General features: G+C 45.4%; 1 pseudogene; it reads right to left on the bottom strand.

The window, feature by feature from the left end:
* Positions 1-11,635: 11,635 nt before the first annotated feature.
* Positions 11,636-13,226, bottom strand: LOC109742771 (uncharacterized; annotated as a pseudogene).
* Positions 13,227-21,563: the final 8,337 nt, after the last annotated feature.

Raw genomic sequence — 21,563 nt, 5'->3', positions numbered from 1 at the left:
ATACAAATGCAATCAATAAAAGTGCTGAAGGAAGTTTCAAATTAGATTGATCTTTCTGTAACTCAAGGGATTCTAGTTCGACACAAATTTTCTTCTCTACCTCAATCGAGAATGAGTTGTAGGATATACGGGTTTCATTTACGGGCAAACTTGAATAAAGGTACTCTCTTTGTTATAACAGATCTTTCAACTCTAACTTCCTCATTTTCTGCATTTACATAGTTTCAAATTTCTTCTATTTTACCTCTCCTAAAGTTTCAGTTGTTTTCATCCTACAATCCTGGAATTTTTCAACTGGGAAATAGATGGGTGGACCAAGGAACACTAATGCTCTCTATGATGGATGGGGATGGATGCATAAATGTGTGATTGATTGCTACTCGGAACTTATCATGTATAGTTATTACATGCGAGACAAGAATGGATCGCAATTCCTAATGAAGTTCTCACTTACATTATAGATTCTGACTTGACAATAATTTCTCTTTTTTTACTTCAAAGACGCTCTTATATCAAATTCATGGTTATTCATTCCCTACATTTTTATTTTAGTTTGTTGCTATTTTGTTGCAGTCTCTTCTAATAAATCCAAGTTTGGACCATTTTGAGAAAAAAAGGTGTTCACAGAGGCTAAAGTTGGTTTCATACTAAAGAGAGCTGGTTTCATAAGCTAACGAAACTCATCCCTTAGAATAGAACTAGTTCGTCCTTCTTGTGTTTTTGTACTATGAATCATTCATTCTCTTAATTATTTGCACAAACACAGGTTCATATCCCTTGTCCAATACAAAAACATTCCACTGGCCATACTATTTGGTTCTTGGTTGTGGCAAATTTTATCGACAAGTGTTTCGATGTATTAAATCCCAATAATAATACAGACAAATATCTGTCCAAAATTTCAGTTGTAGTGTATAATTTCATGATTCTTTTCATAGAAGCTATCGTCACTGTCCTTTTCTCAACATTCGAAATTTTCAAATGAGACATGTGCAGGCACCAAAGTTGGAAAACAAGTTCGATTCTTCTTGTTCTGAGGCTAATAGTATTATAGCCTTTTAGTTCAATTGATCTGTTGATACAAAGTATGCTTGGTATTCTAACAGTTTTTCGTCCACAACACACAAAAAAAATCAAATGATTCAGGTATTTATGTCTTGAAGTGCATCTCAACTTACAATGGAATCCAGACATTTTTTTTCAAACGTTGGTACCATCGTTTCATGTTATTCAGATTCCATCGTTAAGTAGTATTAACTATTCTTTTTCATTTGCTTCCTCCAAAAGCAAATCTCATTTTCTATGCGTAATTAGCTTGTTACTTGAGTTTTCAACTTGCTTACTGATTTCTCCAATACATATTTGTTTCTCGGCTGAATTTGTTGGAAATATCAACACCTTTTCGATTAGACTAATCCACGAGTATACAGTAAACATAGCAATCACAGTGTGCAACTCATACCAATACCTAAGCATGCAAGCACGTATAGTATACAGAATCGAAACATTTATGAACACATCATATACGGCTAGCACAAGAACGAGTAAATGAGGGATGAACAAATCATACCCTCTGGTTGGCCAAGCCAACGCGGCAGCGGCAACAGTAGCCTCATCATCGTCCGTGGCCTTCTTCTTGGCGGCGGCGTCTTCAACCATGATGTTGATGCATGGGAATTAGTGGAAGCAGAGGAGGACGGAGATGGGAATGGATCGGGAGTAGTCGAGTCGAGATGCTCCCCAAAAACCTTATTCTCGTTCTCCCGGGCAATATCTCGAACGACAAGGTTCTGAAGGCACCTGCTATCCCGACCAACCGTGCACGTGGTCGTCGGGATCGCCGGAAGCAGCACATAGAGAGGAACAATAGATGACGGTTAGGGTTGTGCAGGAGGGAGGGAGTGAGACTGGCTGCGACTCCTTACATAGGCCGTCAGGTAGATGGGCCTAGGTTCAGGCCCACGACCGAGTCCGCGAATAGCCCACGGTCCAACGTCTTGGACAGTGGCTCTACTGTAGCGACTCGTCAATTAATTCGAGATTAATTAACCATTCCTGAGCGACAAAAATAAGGCTCGGCTCGGCTCACTCCCGCAATCCGTGGCGCGCGTCATGACGAGGCGAGGCGGGTGGCGGAGGAGGAGGAGCACGCGTGTACAACTCCTCCTCCCAAGCTCCCATTTGCATATGGTAGAGTAGCCCTTATAAAGGGGTCCCACTCTCACTCCACTAGCAGTATATGGTACTGAATTTCTCATCACTTGCCACACACCTAAATGGGCCTTAGAGATTAACCAGGGATTATTGTCTTATATGGGCCTAATCCCATCTATAATCCAACAGAATTTACAAGCACTACCATTTGTCAATGAATTTCTGGATAAATTTGTAAGATGATTATTGACTATTCACTTTTATTTTGCAATTCAATTCTGAAACATTTTTTGGAACAACAAACGTGGTGTATCTCTGAACTGATCCTCCATTAAACCTTTAATACAGGCTCTACATCTAATGAACTAAGCAAGAAGTGATGATCAAACATGAGCATTTTGCATCACTTCAAAATATGAAAAAAGAAGCGTCTTCCAATTTGTAATAGGAAATATAGAATGAGCACTTTCCTTCTAGTTAAGTGATTGTGCAACTTTCACCATTGCAGTTACCTTTTTTCTTTCAAGAGAACGCAAAGAGCATACCATAGCTTTATAGAAGGCAGTGGTTAATTACAAGAATTACAGACGATGGCTAGAAACAAATGTAGAATTACAAACCATTGCAGTTATAATTCCTTAAGTAATCGCTGATGAGCATTTTTTCCAGTTATGAGCAATTTTCTCAAAGCATTGCGTGAACTTTTCTGTCAAAAAGCTATTGAAAATACTTTTAGTATATTGTCAAAATACATTTTTTACCAATTTTATGTCCTCTTTTCTCCATTTATTATGTTCAATGATGCACTATATTTGAGAAATCGATGATAAATTTGAAGAAAGAATCTAGGAGAAGAAAATCACAAGAAGAGACAAGCTTCAGCGTCGCAGCAAGCATCACATAGCCACACCCCTACAGGTTGCCCATGGAGGAAAAACACCACATGAGTCCTTAGGTGTGGAATCTCGGAGATGTAAAGCACGAGTGGATACGTGAAGATGGCCTTCGGCTACGTACAAGAGAATATCGGCTGGCTAAATGGAGTGTGGTTTGCCGTCCCAAGGAGCAAGGCGGGTTGGGCATTCATGACCTAGAGGTTAAGAATAGGGCCCTTCTCGGCAAATGGTTGTTTAAGTTATTGACGGAAGATGGTGTATGGCAAACCCTCCTAAGGAGAAAATATGTGGGTTCAAAGGCGATATCACAAGTATACTGGAAGCCTGGGGACTGCCATTTTTGGGCGGGACTAATGGCAACAAAGAAATATTTCTTCCGCTATGGTTCCTTCTTGATTAAGGATGGATCGGAAATTAGATTCTGGGAGGATAAGTGGCTTGGTAATGCTACACTCCGGGAGCAATATCCAGCTCTATACAATATTGTGCGTCACAAGGGTGATACTATCGCCAAGGTTTTGGAATCATTTCCGCCAAATGTGACGTTCAGAAGGGATTTAATTGGACCTAGACTCCAATCATGGAACATACTACTCCAGCGGTTAGCCACGGTACAGTTGTCACAAGGGTCTGATGTATTTCGTTGGAACCTACATGGGAATGGAAAATTCTCAGTGGATTCTATGTATAGAGCTTTGATCCAGTCTGACGTGCCAGTTGATAATAATAAGAAGATCTGGAAGATGAAGATACCTCTTAAGAATAAATTTTTTGCATGGTATCTTCGTCGCGGAGTCATTCTTACAAAAGATAACCTTATTAAGAGGAATTGGCATGGAAGTACACAATGTGTCTTTTGTCCGCATGACGAGACAATAAAACATTTGTTCTTTCAATGTAAATTGGCTCGTTCTATATGGTCAGTCATCCAAATAGCTTCTGGCTTGTATCCTCCTTGTAGTGTTGCTAAATATATTTGGCAACTGGCTACATGGGATTGATCACAAGTTTAGAATTTTTCTCAAGGTGGGAGCGCTTGCCGTGATTTGGTCACTTTGGCTATGTAGAAATGATAAGGTTTTTAATGATAAAAGGACCGTGATATTTGGCACATGTGTGCCACGTAACAAAACTGCCACACACCTCCGTCCTTCTTTGTAATTACATCACTCCTTCACTCTAATTAAATGCATGCATGCATTAGGATGACTCAGTCTCCTTCTACATGCATTATTTTCTCTAATTACATTGTTTCACTAAAGGACAAAAAAAGCTGATGTCATTCTACATTCTCCTTATCCAAAAGATCCAAAATGTTTTGTAGCTCAAGTCGTCGGTCAGATGCAAAAATCATTTTCACATAAAGATTAGTCGTGACGAGATATTCGAAACTAGATCCGATGTTGGTATGTTCGGACAATATTTTTTCGGGTCAGAAGTTATCATGTCTGGGCTACATAAGTTATCACGCCTGTGATATGGAGGTTATCGTGGTATTTCCACATAAATTACTGGGTGCATAAAAATGGTTCTCCCACCCTTCTCCACATGCACATGAATATATACACTAGAGACAATCGCTGATGTCATCCTAGATTCTACTTATTCCGAAAATTCAAAATGTTTTGTAGCTCAAATTATCGGTCAGACGTAAAAAACTGTTTTCAAATAAAAGATTCGTCGCGACCAGATCTTCAAAACTAAACCGTAAAAGATTCATCAAATTATCGGTATGTTCCGACGACTTTTTTGTCGAGTCGAAAGTTACCATGCATGTGGTACGCAAGTTATCGTCCTATTTTCACATAAGTACGGGGTATGTCTTTCAACAATTTTTTTCCTCTTGGTCAAAGTTACCGCGGTGTTTGTACGTGAGTTATCGGGTATGTGGTTTGTATATTATCATGTTATTTTCACATAAGTTACAAGCGGTATGTTTTTCAAAAACTTTTTTCGTCTTCGTCAAACTAACCGTGGAGTTTGTACGTAAGTTATCGGGTATGCGGTTCGTATATTACCGTGCTATTTTCACATAAGTTATCAGGGATTCAACAACTTTTCCCCCTTTTGGTCAAAATTACTGCGGTGTTTGTACGTGAGTTATCAGGTATGTGCATCGTATATTATCATGTTATTTTTACATAACTTACAGGTGGTATGTTTTCAACAATTTTTCCCTCTCTTGATCAAAGTTACCACGATGTTTGTATGTAAGGTATCGGATATGCGGTTCATATATAACCATGGTATTTGCACATAAGTTATCGAGGGTAGTTTTCTAACAACATTTTTTCTTTCGGTCAAAGTTGCCGTGGTGTTTGCACGTAAGTTATCGGATATGCGATTATTACCATGCTATTTTCAACAACTTTTTTCCCTAGATTAAAGTTATCATCGTATTCACAAGCAAGTTATCAGATCTTCAGAAAGTAAGTTAATGCTATTTACACAGAAGTCATTGGAGGTATGTTTTCAACAACTTTTTTCTTCCGGGTCAAAAGATACCGTGATCCTTGTACATGAATTATTACATCTGCGGTGCATATATTACCATGTTATTTGCAGAAAAGTTACCGAGGGTAATAATACTCAACAACTTTTTTTTCCCGAGTCCAAAGTTACCATGGTATTTGTATGTGAGTTATCAGCTGTGTTGTTTTTATATTACCATGATATTTTTATAGAAGTTATGAGGGGTATGTTTTCAATAAACATTTTTACTGGCTCAAATCATGATATTTGTACATGAGTTATCAGCTCTACGGTGTGGTAAATATCATTCTATTTACACAGAAATTATCAGGTCGGTTATGTTTTCAACAACAATAAAATTCACTGGGTCGAAGTTACCACGATGTTTACACATATATTATCAGGTATGTGATCCGTAAAATACCATTATATTTACACAGAATTTACAGTGGGTTTCAACAACTTCCCCCTCTCCCTGGACAAAAATCCATTTACACAGAATTTACCATGTATTTTACACAGAATTTGTCATGCTACTTACGCAGGATTGACCATGCGACTTATACATAATTTACCTTGCTTTAGGAAGGTTAGGCAAGAATGAAAGTCCACACACTCTAAACAACACAAAGATAGAAAGGAACTACTTCATTGCAGTTTTCTTGCCGATGATGATTATCATACAAGATAGGCGACCGAACACTGTCCCTGTTCGACATCAGCGTCTTCTTCGCTTTTTATCAGGTAAATTCAAGGGGAAATGAAGCTGTAAATTTTATTATATTGTTCGACATCAGCGTCTTCTTCGCTTTTTATCAGGTAAATTCAAGGGGAAATGAAGCTGTAAATTTTATTATATTGGGATGGAGAGGAGTAAATGTGACATGTTGTCCACTATAATTTCTTGCTACCTAAATGAACCAGTAACTTTAGGATACAAGAGCAACCATTCTGAAAATAATAATGCACTGAAATTACTTGCCCAGAATATGAGCAGCAAAGAGAGGCAAGAATTTTGAACTTCGTAAAACTTTGGTAAACTGAAACGGCGAGCTAAAACTGCAATCTACCTGAAATAACTGATTGCTCTGAGCTCGTATCTACTCTGGTCAACTGAACTTGCCACTGAGATGGTGCATCATCTGAATAAAAATTGACATCAGTTTGTGTGTTTATTACATATGTATGCAAAGAGAAGAAGTTGGGGGAAATTTATGTGAGATAGTGCCCAGGGTCCAGACTAGAGATTTTCAGTTTTGCCAACAGAGAACACTCTGAATTCTTGCACACTACTGTTATTCTCCATGAGCAATGAACCAGAAACAATTTGTCAAACTATATTATACAATTCATGGGAAGATGTGGACTCAAATCTTGGCAGTTGAATCAAATAGTTGACAAGAACTATGGTGATCCAGTTCTATGTGATTGCAAACCTTCAGAGTTGTTGAATGTTTACCAAAATTTTCTGGAGTTTAATATGAGAAAGGTTAGTTTGGCCTCATTGGCTTCAAACAATTCTGGTCTGAGATTAGATGGTCCCAAATGTAAGAGATTACTTTCCCAACATTCAGGCAATTGTTCAGACTAGAATGAAACTGGAGCTCCGAAAAGAAATAACCTACTAGCTCAAACAACAGCTGAACTACCGTTGGTGGATAGAACTCAAAAGCTATCATCCTGTGCACTACATTTAGGAATTCAAAAGGTGTTCTTCAAACTATGTGATGATGCTTCATGAGCTGCCATGAACTACTTGTTGCTCCCGGTACCTGGGCAGGCAGCATGGGCACACAAGAAACAACGGATTATTTGGTACCTCATCATAAAAGTTCACCAGAAAATGTTTGCGAGGCTTGCAGCGCGGCTTGACCGGTACTAAAAATCGAGCCTCATTCGGTGTAAAATCGCTGGCAGCGCCCATCAGTGTTGGTTTGCACAACCAGCCATGGCCCCAATGTTGGGGCAGAGCCGCAGGTGGATTTTGCCGGCTCTGATCTGCAAGTCCGACTAGGGCGCTTATGCTTCACAAAAAGAGCTTCGGTGTCACCCTCCTTGACAGATTGCATTCTGGCATAGTGAATGCGGCAGGTTTCTTGGCCAAGGGCCCTCGGGCGTGCACGGCGTACATCAGGGCGGCGCAGCCGCCGGCGCGTGACTGGTCGGGTAGGAGGGGCGACGGGGACGGTGAGCTAGCGCTCGATGCAGCACGCGGGGAAGTCGTGGCCACACGCCGGCATGGCACGCACGGCGTCGCCGTCCCCGAACTAGGCCAGGCAAATGGTGGACTTGTGCGTCGCGGCTCCGGCCAGCCGCATCCCGGATGCCGAGTACACCAGCAGCGGGGAAGACGGGCATGCGCAGTTATCGTAACTTATTATTCCCGCGGCGATGCGGGGAGGAGGACGAGCAAAGGGAAAGGAGCCAAGCGATCGAGATCTGACGACGCTCTGGTCGTTCGGCAGTTTTGCAAAAAGCATCCGGTGTGCCAGATACATTTATCGACGATAAAAATACTTCTCTTATGCAGGTTATCTACAAATGTACCGGGATTCTTTGGTTATGGTCCTCTCTACAACGAGTGAAGAATCGAGACCTGTTTACGGAGGTGTGTACATGATTGGAGGCTACGGCAAGGTATATTTTTATCCAACGTGGGTGGCAGCATGATCTTAGGATTAGGCCACCTTCAGTTTACGCGTTATATAGAATTCATTCCTTATATATTGCCTTCTTCTTTTATTTTGACTTGGTGTGAGGACTTTATTAGCTGTGTGCATCTTAATTATGCAGAGGCCGGGTGTAATGCTTAAACCTTTTAAGTAATAAAGCGCCCCTTTTCGAAGAAAAAAAAATGATGGTTCGTTCACCGAACGGTGATCACCCGTCAGTTTTCCGACCAAAACGCGGGACACGCACACACACGCCAAAACCTTCCAAACACACAGTGCCCAGCCTAAAAATCAGACGGATCACCAACCCAGAGGCCTCAACCTAAAAAACACACTTCCTGAAACATAAACCTCAGGCTGACGCACCGTCGTTCGTTCTGTCACGTCCTATAAGAACGATTGCGCACTAGAACATCACATCACAGAGATCAACACAAGCGCCCCAAGAAAGCCATCGATTGAGCTCCACTCGGCATGGTTTCCTCCAAGAAAACCGCGCTTCTTTTCTTGGCCCTGCTGCTGTTCTCGTGCGCCGGCATGGCCAGCGCGGCACGGGGCCTGGAGGAGACGGCGCCTGATGACGATTACCCGGCCGAAGCGCCGGCACCGGAGCAAGATCTGCTGCCGCCGTTCCCGGGGTTGCCGTCGTTCCCGAAAGTCGAACTGCCGCCCATGCCCCCCGGGTTCAGCTTTCCCGAGCCCGAGCCGGAGGCCGATGAGCCGTGATCGACGACGAGGGCCGTGACATGATGATACTCAGAATCGATCGTTTTCGGAGACAGTGTGTGCCGTCCAGGCTCCTTTGAGGTCTTGTATACGTTGTACCGTTGTGGTGTGCTGTGGACCTGTGGTGTTCGTGCGACCTTCGTGCGACCTTATTGGATTGTGATACAGTGTGCGATTGTGTGTTGTGCACTTTTGGATTTGCGCCCATTGAAATATCCAGGTCTCGCACATGGCATCTGTTAGAAGGAAGAGAGAGGATTGTTGCGGAATATGATAGATGTATTATTGAGCCTCGAGGGCGAGTATATATTGAGTACAAGACTTGGAGGGCAAGACGCGTCTCCTGGAGATAAGGTAGGAGACAGATTACAAATCCTAGACTACCAAATACAAGTATCCCAAATATATCTCTAACATCCCCCCACAGTCGTAGCGGTAGCGTTGCGAACAACAGGAGCGTCGCGGACGGTCAGACTGGAGAGAATAGCAGCCGACGGACTGACATCCCCGCAGTCCTAGCGGGAGCGCCGTGGACGGTGTCGCGTCGCGGACGCGTTGACTGTAGAGGAAGCCGACGAGTTGCTCAAGCGGATGATAGCCCTTTGTGCCGATGTCGATGTAGCCGAGAGCGTAGGATGGTGTAGCCGTGGTCGAGGTAGCCGTGCGAAGAACGCCGTGGTCGATGTCGAGTCGGGGTAGCCGGTGTCGAGGGAGTCGCCGTGGAGCCACAGGCGCAAGGAGGCGCCGAGTTAGTCATGGGCGCAGTGGTGTCGAAGAAGTGACGCGCCAGAAAGGAGAATGGTGTTGACGACGCGTCGCGCCGGGTTTGCCGACCCGGGGGACACATCGTAGACGAAGGCACGCGTCGGTGTTGGCAGCACCGGGCATGCGTAGACGGTCGAAGACGAAGTTGACGAAGCGCCGCACCAGGCTTGCCAGGCCTGGGGACACGTCGTGGACGAAGGCACTCGGCGGTGTTGCCAGCACCGGGCATGCGTAGACTGGGACCTGCACGAGCTGTACGCCATGTCGAAGAGGTCGGAGAGGCCAGCAGAGAAGGACTCGACGACGGTTGCGGCGCCAATCGGCGCGGGGCCAATGTCGCCCGCGGTTGTCGGAGTAGATGAAGCGGTCGGGGTAGATGACGGCGACGCTGGCGACGAGCTGGTGCTGGACGAAGACGAAGTGGGGTGGACGGGCGGCGGCGACAGCTACGGAGGTAGCCGCGGCGGCGGCCAAAGAAGAGCGGCGGCGGCGGCGGCTAGGTTAGGAGTGCGGCGGCGGTGCTCGAAGTAGGCGAAGAACCCTGACAGCGTGACGAAGACCGGCGCGGACGGTGGCGTTCCTGCACCAAGGGAGACGGCGCGGCGCATGCCACGGGAGGTCGACGCGCGGTGACGGCGGAGCGGACCACGGGCCGCGGCACTACGGCCCGAAGGGGCAACGCAGCTGCGGCAGGCGGGTCGGGGCGATGGCGGGAAGACCTCTGGACGGCGGCGGGGACCACAGGCCGTGACGTTGCGGCCCGAAGGGGCGACACAACTGCGGTTCGCGAGTCGGTGCAACCGCGGGGACGGCCTCGGGGCGGCGGCGGTGACCGCGTATCGCGACACTACGGCCCAAAGGGGCGACGCAGCGGCGACGCACGAGTCGATGCAGCCGCCAGGAGAACCACGGGGCGGCGGCGCTGCGGCCCGACGGGGCGACGCAGCGGCAGCCCGATGCTCGATCGGTGGAGAGGCGCGCTGAACTCGGGGACGATCTTCACGGGGCCTGCGGAGGCGCGCGCAACCGACGGGCCAGGTTGGTCGCACGACGTAGATGAGGCGGATCGCGGCGGCGGGTGGGTGATCAATCCGAATGCGTGCGAGATCAGCGACGCCGCTCGGTGGAGGCGCGGTGGCGGCGGAGTCCGAGATGAAGCCGGCGGCGGCGGGCGGCAGGGCGGCTATGATTGGCCGCCCCATGGCGCGAGGCCGCCGGGTCGGGGTGATGCAGGAGTCCTGGTCGGAGCAGGGCGGTGACGGCCGGCGTAGATCGACGGGCGGGCCGTCGCGCGAACGGCGGTGGTGAAGGGCCGCCGCATGACGCAAGGCCGCCGGGTTGGAGCGACCGGCGGGCCGACGCGCGGACGACACGCGAGGCCGCCGAGTCGAGGCGACCGACTAGCAGGCGCGCGAGGCCTCCGGGTCGGTGGAAGCCGGTCAATCGCGCCGGTGTTGGAGTAGAGACGCACGGGGTCAACAGCGGCGGTGGGCAACGCAAATCGGGTCACATAGATCGGAAAACCAAAAAGTAGACGCCGATCAAAGCGACCGGCGAGAGAGAAAACCCGGATCAAAGGATCGGGAAAAAAGACTCTCTAGGGCAGCCGGCCAATACGGCCGGCGGACGAACCCTAGGTACAGGCGGCGCGGCCCCCGGCGGCGGTCATGGAGGCCGACCGCCCCGGGGGCGGCGCGCAGGTGCGGAAGTGGCGGCGGCTAGGGTTTAGGATCGACTTGCGATAGATACCATGTTAGAAGGGAGAGAGAGGATTGTTGCGGAATATGATGGATGTATTATTGAGCCTCGAGGGCGAGTATATATTGAGTACAAGACTTGAAGGGCAAGGCGCCTCTTCTGAAGATAAGGTAGGAAACGGATTACAAATCCTAGACTACCAAATACAAGTATCCCAAATATATCTCTAACAGCATCGATTGCCCAACAAACTTTGATGTGCGTCAACAGTCTCCAAGCTGATTCGAGACAAGGAGATTATGTTCGTAGTTCTGTACAGCCTAATTAGCTAGTAAGGTTTATCATCCCTGAACTTCAATTTAATGCTTGACATAAAGATGGCCAAGATGAAGCCATGTATTAGTAGCTGGTTACTCTGTATATACAGTCTCGGTGCATCGGTGGTGACTGGTGAGAGCCCTGGCTCCATAAGCAAAGGAATCGTTAGCGCTTGCACATGCCGCAGTAATGGGTTTGGGCGGACACCTTGGACGCACATCTGTAGCAGAAGCTGCATCCACACCTACAATCGAAGAATCGAATTAAACAATTTCACGTTCATGAATCAAAACTCGACAATTACATTTTCCAAGGAACAAATCATCAGAGATTCAGAGTACTAGCTAGGCTGTACCTGCATTTGATGTAGTTGCATCCTTCCGATTTCTCCACGTACATCTTGCACTGGGGGCACCGCTGCCACCTCTGCCGTCCGGCGAGCCGCCTCAGCAGGAAGTCCTCCCGGCCGCGCTCGTCCTGGCCGAGCTCCTGAAACTCCTTGCACCCGACGCCGGCGTGCCACGGCGCCGCGCACCGGGCGCAGAACAGCCTGTGGCAGTGCGGGCACTCCGCCTCCGCGATCGCCGCCGCCCCGCCCTCGCCGTCGGCGAGAAGAGGCGCCTACCATTCTCTGAACGGGCAGTACATCTTCTTGCCGCCGAGCGCGGACTCGCACAGCAGGAAACCCCACTTGTCGAGCAGGTCCGAGGAGATGATGCCGAAGCAGCTCTCCGGCTCGACGGCGCCGTTCTTGCAGCTGGGGTCAGGGCATTTGACGCGAGCGACGTTCTCGCCCAGCTTAGCAGCGACGTACTGGGCGACGCAGCCCGAGCAGAAGGCGTGGCCGCACGAGCCGACGCTGAACTTGCGGACGCCGGGCACCGTCTCCATGCAGATGGCGCAGTCGAAGAGCTCGCCGTCGCCGTCGCCGTCGCCATCGACCACCGGCGCGTCATCAACAGATAAAGCTTGGGTCAAGTAGATCGTTGCGTGGATCAAATAGATCTCCGCTCCGGGCTGGAGCACCAAGGAATTGAGCGCAAGAGAGCAAAACTGACCGCGCAACCAAAACGACGATCGTAATCCCCACGGCGAGAGCCCCGCAGCACCATGCCTTTGCTCGCCCGCTCAACCCCTTCTTATCTTCATCCTCAGGAGAGGCTCCGGGTGTAGGCGCGGGCGCGTCCGCCGGCAGTGGCGGTGGCACGAACTGGCGCGCTGCCGCCGGTGACGGCACTGACGCCGCGCCGTTGAGCAGCAGCGGCCGCGGCAGCAACACGGCGTCGTCGAGGGCGAGGCACACGGCGAGCGGGGCCACGTCGACGACCGTCTTGCTCGGCCTGGCTTCCTCGTTGACGGCGCTCCGGTAGCACATCGCTGCCGCGTCGGCCGTCGCGGTCACGTTGTTGCCGATCAAGCCCACGCTCCCGTTCTTGGGCACGAGGCCCTTGAACGGCTGCCCCTCGGCCGAGAGGACGACGAGGAGAAGAATTGCGGCGGAGGGGACTGCCCCGGCGAGCGGCATCGCGCTTCTCCCACTCGGTCGCCGCCGCGTATTGTGATGGGCTGGTCACTGGATCTCGAGTTGAAAGTGTGCTCCTCTTCTCTCCTCCCGGGAGGTGGACCTCGCCATGGCGGCTCGAGCAGCAGATGCGGCTAGAAGCAGGCGAGCAGCAGCAGCGGGTGTGGCAAGCAACGACAGCAGGTGCGACGGGCCGTCGCATCCATGGGGAAGCTCTAGTAGTAGATCTGTGATCTTCACGAAGAGCAACACACACGACGGGTTCGGCGCCAGCATGGGTGGCACGAACAGGTCCCGCGTCTCGCCACACGGCACGAACTCGTTGATCAGCTCCTCGAGTGCCGCCACTGCTGTGCACGCCCACGACGGCGCCAGGTCGGGGCTTCCCAGCTCAACGATAGCGCTGGCCTTTGCCTCGGCCTGGGGCATGACGGGCGGCGGCCTCTGCCTCGGTTGGTGGCGAGACAGGTGACGGTGGATTGGAGAGATCTCGAGGACCTGGAGCACGACGTGGGTCTCCCGAAGCTCAGAGACGGTTGCATGTACTTGGAGATGCCGACGCGGTCGGGCGCCCTCGGCTCCTTCCAGCGAAGCTTTGGAACGGCCGTGACCCAGGTGGAGCATGTAATGGCCGTGACCTTGCTCCAAGTCGCGCATGTAATGGCTGAGGAGCAACTGTGCAGCAGCAGCAGCAGGATGGATCTCGCCGGATCCGGTGTCAGGCGGGGGCAGGTGAGGTGGGTGTCGCCAGATCCAGCACGGGGGCACGACGGTAACAATGGCGGCGGCAGGAGGGACAACCCGGACAGGGAAGTGATGGCGACGCTGGTACGTGGAGTATTTTGGTTTTTCTTTAGGTAGGGGAGTTTTTGGCAAAAGAGCCCCTCTCTAACGGCAATGTTACGCCACGTCAGCAAAAATCGAGACCCATTTGTCATAAGCTTATTCAAACGAGTCTAATCCACAGATCAATGGTCGTGCAAAAAGATTACACAAGACGTGGTGTATCCTGCCAAGAAAATGTAGAATGGTGTTTTCTGCTAATCTAGCCTTCAATGTGGTGGTTTCTTGCAATTAACTCATCTGACGCAGAGCAGGGGGAGAGGGTTTTTGGTCAGCTTTCGACACAACATTAGGTAGCCAACAGTCCAGCCCGGCCCGCCCGTAAATGGGCCTGGCACGACATGACACATGGAAGGTTGTTTATAAGTGTGTCGCATCGTGCCGGCGTACGGGCCTTGCCACCAAGAACGGGCACGACACATTAACTAAACGCGCAAGCCCGGGCCTGTTTGTCCTTTATGGGTCGTGGGCCTTTTTTGCCTAATTGCATAAGAAAAATTTAGAAAAAATTCAAAAAAATATAATAAATGAGGCAAAGTGTCACAGGGGATAAATATTACGGTCTTGCTAAATCTCAAGCGCTTGAAATTTTTTGTGGCATGAACCAATTCCGTGCAGCACAAGATTGAAAGTGACGACGTGATATAGTTGGGTATGTCAACCCCGAAATCAAATACTTAGAAGCTAGGGGACTGGTTGTTATCAGTCATATTTGAGTGTTGGAAATGAGGGGTGGGCAGCCCTCTTTACAGCAAAATTTTTGGACCAAAATTTTGGAAGTCTGCATAAAAGGGCCCATGAATGCATGCACGCATACCCAACTCCTATTAGCACCTTTGAGACACTGAGTCGGCCCAACATCATGAGATTAACGAAATGACCATGCGTCTCGTAGTCGATGAGAACATCTCCTCCTACTGAATGAACATCGTTAAAAAACCTGAAATAAATACAGAAAATGCGAGCACCAATGTCAAGTCTAGGACTTAAACTCTGGTGGGCTGGTTCCACCGTAAGGATCCTAACCATCTGAGCTATGCTCAGTTTGCGGATGTGCATGGGTTGGAGCTATGAAGAATATATCATGTGAAACGTGACTTCTTGTGCACCCAATGCATCGTGCGAATTTGGACCATTGGATGACAAAACGATGAACAATATTAAGATAGAGATGGTGTTGCGAATATTGTTTGCAAAAAAGATCTTACGTTTAAACAAAATCAACCCTCGGTCTACTCCATCGTGATTTCATTGTATTGGGTCGGTTTCCATTAAGCACGAGGTCTTATTGCAAATGTTCCAGACTATGAGGGTGGGCTGCATCAAATGGAACTGCTCCCCCATCTTGTATGCTACCTTCTTTAATAATAACTCAATGTTGCAACAGAAATGCTAATCCAGCCCCATGGGCGGATGCTTGCAATAGAAGTTCCAACGAAGCCTTGAAAAAGTAATACTACTGCATACCGAATTCATGGCCACCAACATTTTGTTACATCAAACGAAGCCTAGTAGATTCAAAAGCAAGTAAACACTATGTACATAGAAAATGTTCCCGGCGAAAGATATATATACATAGAAAATAACACGCAAGAGAGGAAACCTCAAGTGTTTAGGCAAGTCACCGACCTAGATCGTGCAAGCTCAACGACGACTACGGGCCTGTTAAGCTGAACGCGCCACCACCCCGCAGAACACCACTATGGCACTATATATATTAGTAGAGTGCCCGTGCGTTATCACGGGCTCTTGAAATAGTTTACCAGAGTTACATGTTAAAATCCACACATACAAACAATATAACACAGACTGAAGTCCATTATTGCAATGTAACAAACTGAGTGATGTTACAACTTAACATCTATTACAAAAATATTAATATCTAGATGATGCGCTTAAGAAATTCTTTCACAATATCAGGAAAGTTTCCTCTAGCTTCATTCCCACGATGTTTTAGCAAGTATAATAAAAAATGCTTCCTCAATTCATACCCATCCCGCAGAAAAAATAAATGTAGTTAGTATGAAAATTTCACGCCGAAGGTCTTAAAACATGTAACCCACAATACTCACCGCGCAAACCGGCTTGACTAATTCTTTATCGTTCCACCAGAGCATAAAATGAAAAACAAAATAGCTAGACACATTCCTGGAAAACTTTCAATTAATAATATAAATAATATAATGATAACAAAAGTAAATATTCTTGTTATGAATTCATTACCCGTCTATACTCGTTGGAACACCGGCCGGAAATAAACGATGCCATTTAGATATATCAGAATTCCACCCAGGCAGCTTTATTTCGAGTGCTTCTTTGAAATCCCTTGAAAAACTTTTTAATTTCAGTGAATGCCTCAAGTTTTTATTCTCTGACGATTGTGATGATTGAATAGGATCCATAATATATAGACGACGTGCCTCTTTGTCGATGATGTACAGGATGTATCGGCCGATGGATGCATAGGGAAGATAAATCTACAAGTGGAGCTATTAGAAACAAAAACAAACCATGATAACAATGGTCAAAATATTTTATTTACCTTATTGCAAGATGAGATGTCGGTCTCCATCCCAGGCCAGCTATCAAATAATGTTGCCAACGTCTGGATAGTTTCCTTCTCACAAAACTTCTGACCTCGTGTTGACTCTAGTAGCATGGACTAAGTAAAAGAAAAAATATTGTTTCAACATGTTGATACTAATGGCACCTAGAATGAATAGTTACGGTAACTTACACAAAATCGTAGATCCATGTAGTGTATAGGAGGGTCTGTGAACAATAATCCCTCGTCACATGCCAGCATAAGCACGGCGGTGTTGAAGCAATCATTGTCCATGGGCTGCTCCATGTTAAGTATGCACTGAAGTTTCTTAAGACTTAAGCTCATTGGATCGGGTGTGGAGCTCCGGACCCATACCTTCCTGTAATTTGGATGGTAAGAAGAACAATAATATACATCCGCACATTAAATATTGATACATGATACTTACTCCAAACACCCAGCATCATTGATCGACATGATGTAGTTGCAGAGGCCGACAAGTATTTCACGTTGGTCCGTGGGAATGATAGTGATTGGGGCGGGACGTTTGTCTTCGACCACGTCAGATGGATTATCCAGGATCTCAAGATCAGAATTAGCTAAAGTTTCTTCGTTGAGAGGTTGATGGTACATGGGACATCCTTTTAGCTTATTAAGCTCTGAATCGAGCAAAATAATTGCTAATTTTTGTCGAAAATGTTTCATATCCTCCTACAAAAAAAATATGAAAACAATTTATAAGATATTTTGATAAAAAATTATGAGATAATATATAAAACTGAAATACCTGCGTAAACTGGTCTGACAGTCCATGTGATGTCCAGTATTCCATAAAATTTAGCATAAACAATCCACATGATACGCTATAATATTATAAAATAATGCTTTAGAATATCACACAGATGATTCTAAAAACAAACCATTGTAACAAGTGCTTACCCATCGGTTTGTATTGCCTCCTGAATTTGCTCTACAACCGTCCATTTTGTAACATTGAGATCAGGCCACTTATGACCTCTGATAAACTCCGGACAATGCTCTGCAAGTTTCAGCCATTTCTCGAGCCCTAGTAACTATATATATATATATATGAGAAATGCTAAGGATGAAGTCAAACAAAATAAATGCTAAGATGAGAAAAAAATAGATAGTTACCGTAGTAGCAAGGTCATTGCGTTTGACATTCTCACCAAGTGAGTCCAATACTTGGATCTCTCGTTTTTTGGCGTTGGCAACTGCTAGATACCAATGGTAGCCCGGCATGTTAATCGGAATGAATAACTGGTGTAAATAAGATACAAGTCACAGTCACAATTAGATATAGTTATTATTAAATCATTAAACATATGAACTAAATAAAAACAATCCATAATTATATGCATGGATTACGAGAAAAAAACTAACCATATCTTGTTGTAGATAAGTATTAACATGACACACAATGTGATGATATTTTGATGGGTCTATGTCTCTTTCCCCATCTTTTTTTATCTGGCCCGATACAAATGTGCTAATAATGTGTACCTTTTCACCCGCCCTGTCTTGTAGATGACCGTGAGCAAGCATGCAATATATGTAAGCATTTATCACCTGCAAACAATATTTAGATTATATTTATAAATTATGATATTATATATAATCAATTAATTACAAAGTTTGTGCAATAGGTCTTACACCGTCATGTAAGAACATGTCATTTCTAATAAGGCATTCCAAATCGTCAGTTGCTAACAAGGCATCTCCAATGTCCACAAACTGGGCATTCTTAGGGGCAGACTTGATTGATTCGATGACTGTAATATCTCTAGGGGTACAAACATAGTCTATGAAATTCATAAAAAGGTAAGCCAGCTTAGTAAACAATAAAAACCAAATTAGTTGAATACAAAAGGCAATATCACAAAAAAATGTTGATAATAATATAAAAAAATACCTTGTGGGATAACATGTAAATTAGCATCCTTTTTTGGTTTATTATCAGATATAACCTCTTCGACGTGATTATGTTGTGAATTTCCGGCCCCTTGCAGCGACATTGCATCTGAACCCTTAATGGATTCTTTCCGTGCATCTCCAGAGTCCATATCCATGTATACTATATTCTGAAAAAATAAAAATATAAATACACCATTCATTTTATCGTATATAATATAGATGCAGAGTAAGGTTAGCTATATGCACCTCTTCTCGCGGTGTTTCAGTGCGGTCTGTCATCGTTGCATCAGTGCGTATGTCGGAACCCATCAATTTATATCTATGCTAAAATATATTTAATATTTTTGACTGCATCATAAAACTATATATAATATATAATAGAACTGTATCTGAAACTAAAACAATTGTTTTATCTGATAATAAGAAAAGCATTTGGTTATATTAGAAAAATATGCTGCTTAAATCATTTTACAAACAGAACAATTCGGGGAAAACAACTAACTATAATGTTCATATAAGTTAGTAGGCGTCTGAAATTGCTTAAACTATTTTAAATTAAATGATAGGCTATGGAAAATTGACAAACAAAAACTAAAACAAACAACCCAACATTAACAAACTTTATTTGCTTTTTCTATGTTTTTTTGTGATACCCTTAATATATGTAACAAGCATAAACATATTTATTTTTATGAACCATGTTTATATATATACAATTTTTTTTAATTACAAATAAAAAATTACAATTTTTTTTGTTTAATATCATTTTGTGAGGTACAAAAATAATTACAAAAAAAACATCCCAGCATTAATAACAAGTATACCATGATGAAATATATATGATGAAATATAAATGATATTTCCTACTGCATCATATTATTATATGTAGTATATAATAAAAATAATAATGTTTGTAACACAACTTATTTCTATGCAAAAAAGAAAATCTATTTGATATTATTAGAAATATATGTTGTTTAAATAAATGTCATACCCCATGTTTCTAAAAAAATGGTCAGAATTTTCAAAAAATGTTCATGATATTTGATAAATATATTTGCTTTTTACATAAATGTTCTTGATTTCTAGAATATGTTTTGATATTTCATAATATTTTTTTCAAATTATGCAAGTGTTATTGCTTTTTAAAGAAAACTGATATATATATTATCAAAAAATGTTAGGTATTTTCAAAATTTGTTCCTCAAATTCAAAAAATGTTTTTGCTTTTTATAAAATTTTTATGGATTTACCAATAAATGTTCTGACTTTTCAAAAATTGTACTGGATTTTCAAAAATTGTACTGGAGTTTCAAAAATAGTTATTGTTTATTGAAATTAGTTCTCAAGTTTAATACAATGTTCATATTTTAAAAAATTGTTCACGTTTATGAAAATATTATGGATTTTTTGAAAAGGTTACGATTTTCAAAGTTTGTTCTCAATATTCAAAAAAAGTTTGTGCTTGTAAAGAACTGTTCACGCTTCCAAAATTGTTCGGTTTTTTTAAATGGTTCTCATTTTCGAATGTTTTTTAAAGATTCAAAAACTGTTCGTGGTCCCAAATTTGCTCAAAATTATTATTTGTTTAAAAGTTTCTTCTCAAAATTAAAAAAAAATTGTGTTTGAAAAAATTGTTCGCTTTTTCATAATTGTGTTTGAAAAGTTTTTTTCCACCTCCCCACCCGACGGCCCACCTCCCCGCCTCTCCACCTACCACGCCGCCTACCTTATCTTTTTTATATAGGACATGAAAAATTAGCCAAAAAAAATTACAGAAACTTGCAAACAAAACTTCTACAACAAAGTATTATAATTTTTTCCTATCTCTTTTATTGTCATACAATTAGTATTCAGAATTATTTTTATTAATCATATTTAATAACATATATATTTTTTATATGAGTTTCCTATACATTTAATATATAAGATTTCTTTTAATAAATTAGTACAAATGTCAGGATAGCATTTCTAACGTCGAGCACAATTTGCACGTAAGCATAAAATTAGATATCCACCACGGCCAGGATCACACGGGCCAGGCACACGTGCTGGCCTCACCGGCCCAGCCAGGCCCAAGCTGGATCACAGCCCGACCCGACAACCCACAAGACAGGCTACAAAACCCTAGCCGTCTGCCCTCCCCCGCCGCACTGCAACCCTAGCCACACTCATTTATCCCCTCCACCAACTCACTTCCACACCTACTTTCCTTTCCACTTCTCCCCTCCCCCGCCGCATCACAAGTCTCGACGCCTCCCATCACCCGCAGCAACGCCGACTGCATCCACCAGCCACGCAACTCCGACCGCCAGCCGCCGCGCAACTCCGACCGCCAGCCGGGAGACTAAGCCCGCCGAGCGACGGATCTGTCCCATGCGCCGCCGCCGTCCCGCCGGATCTGTCCCATGCGCCGCCGCCGTCCCGCCGGATCTGTCCCATGCACGTTGAGAGTGTCAACAACTACTTTCCTATCCACTTCTCCCCTCCCCCGCCGCATCCCAACCCTTGACTTCTCCCCTCCCCCGCAGCAATGCCGCCTGCATCGGCCAGCCGGCTGCCGCACAACTCCGACCGCCGGCGGATCTGTCACACAAACACCTAACCACTCTCCTTCCCCTACCTCACTCCACTCCCGCCGCTCTTGACCCGACGGCGGCGGCATCCTCTCCACTCTCCTTCCCCTCACCCACTGTACTGTCTGTGCTCTCGCCCCCACGGCGGCAAAACCGACGACCACGGCTCTCATCGAATCGCTCGAATCCATGCGATGACGGTCGCACCGTAGATCTAGCGGGCGACGGGTGTTATTCCTCCTCGACGGACGACCTGATGCGCCAGGAGAGTAGCGCGGATCCGGCGTTGATGGAGTTGAGAAGCAAGGTCAACGTGACCATCTCCTTGGTAAGCAGCTCCCCCCATGGCCATTTCGGTTTACACCATATTTTTGTGTGTGTAATGATGATGGACTGGATTACTGCTATCTGTAGCGAGCAGAGCGAGCGCCAGTCCCCTTG

This window comes from Aegilops tauschii, chromosome 2, assembly GCF_002575655.3.
Source record: "Aegilops tauschii subsp. strangulata cultivar AL8/78 chromosome 2, Aet v6.0, whole genome shotgun sequence".
Classification (NCBI taxonomy): Eukaryota; Viridiplantae; Streptophyta; class Magnoliopsida; order Poales; family Poaceae; genus Aegilops; species Aegilops tauschii.
The sequence above is the reverse complement of the archived record's forward strand: the minus strand, read 5'-3'. Positions and strand labels throughout refer to the sequence as shown.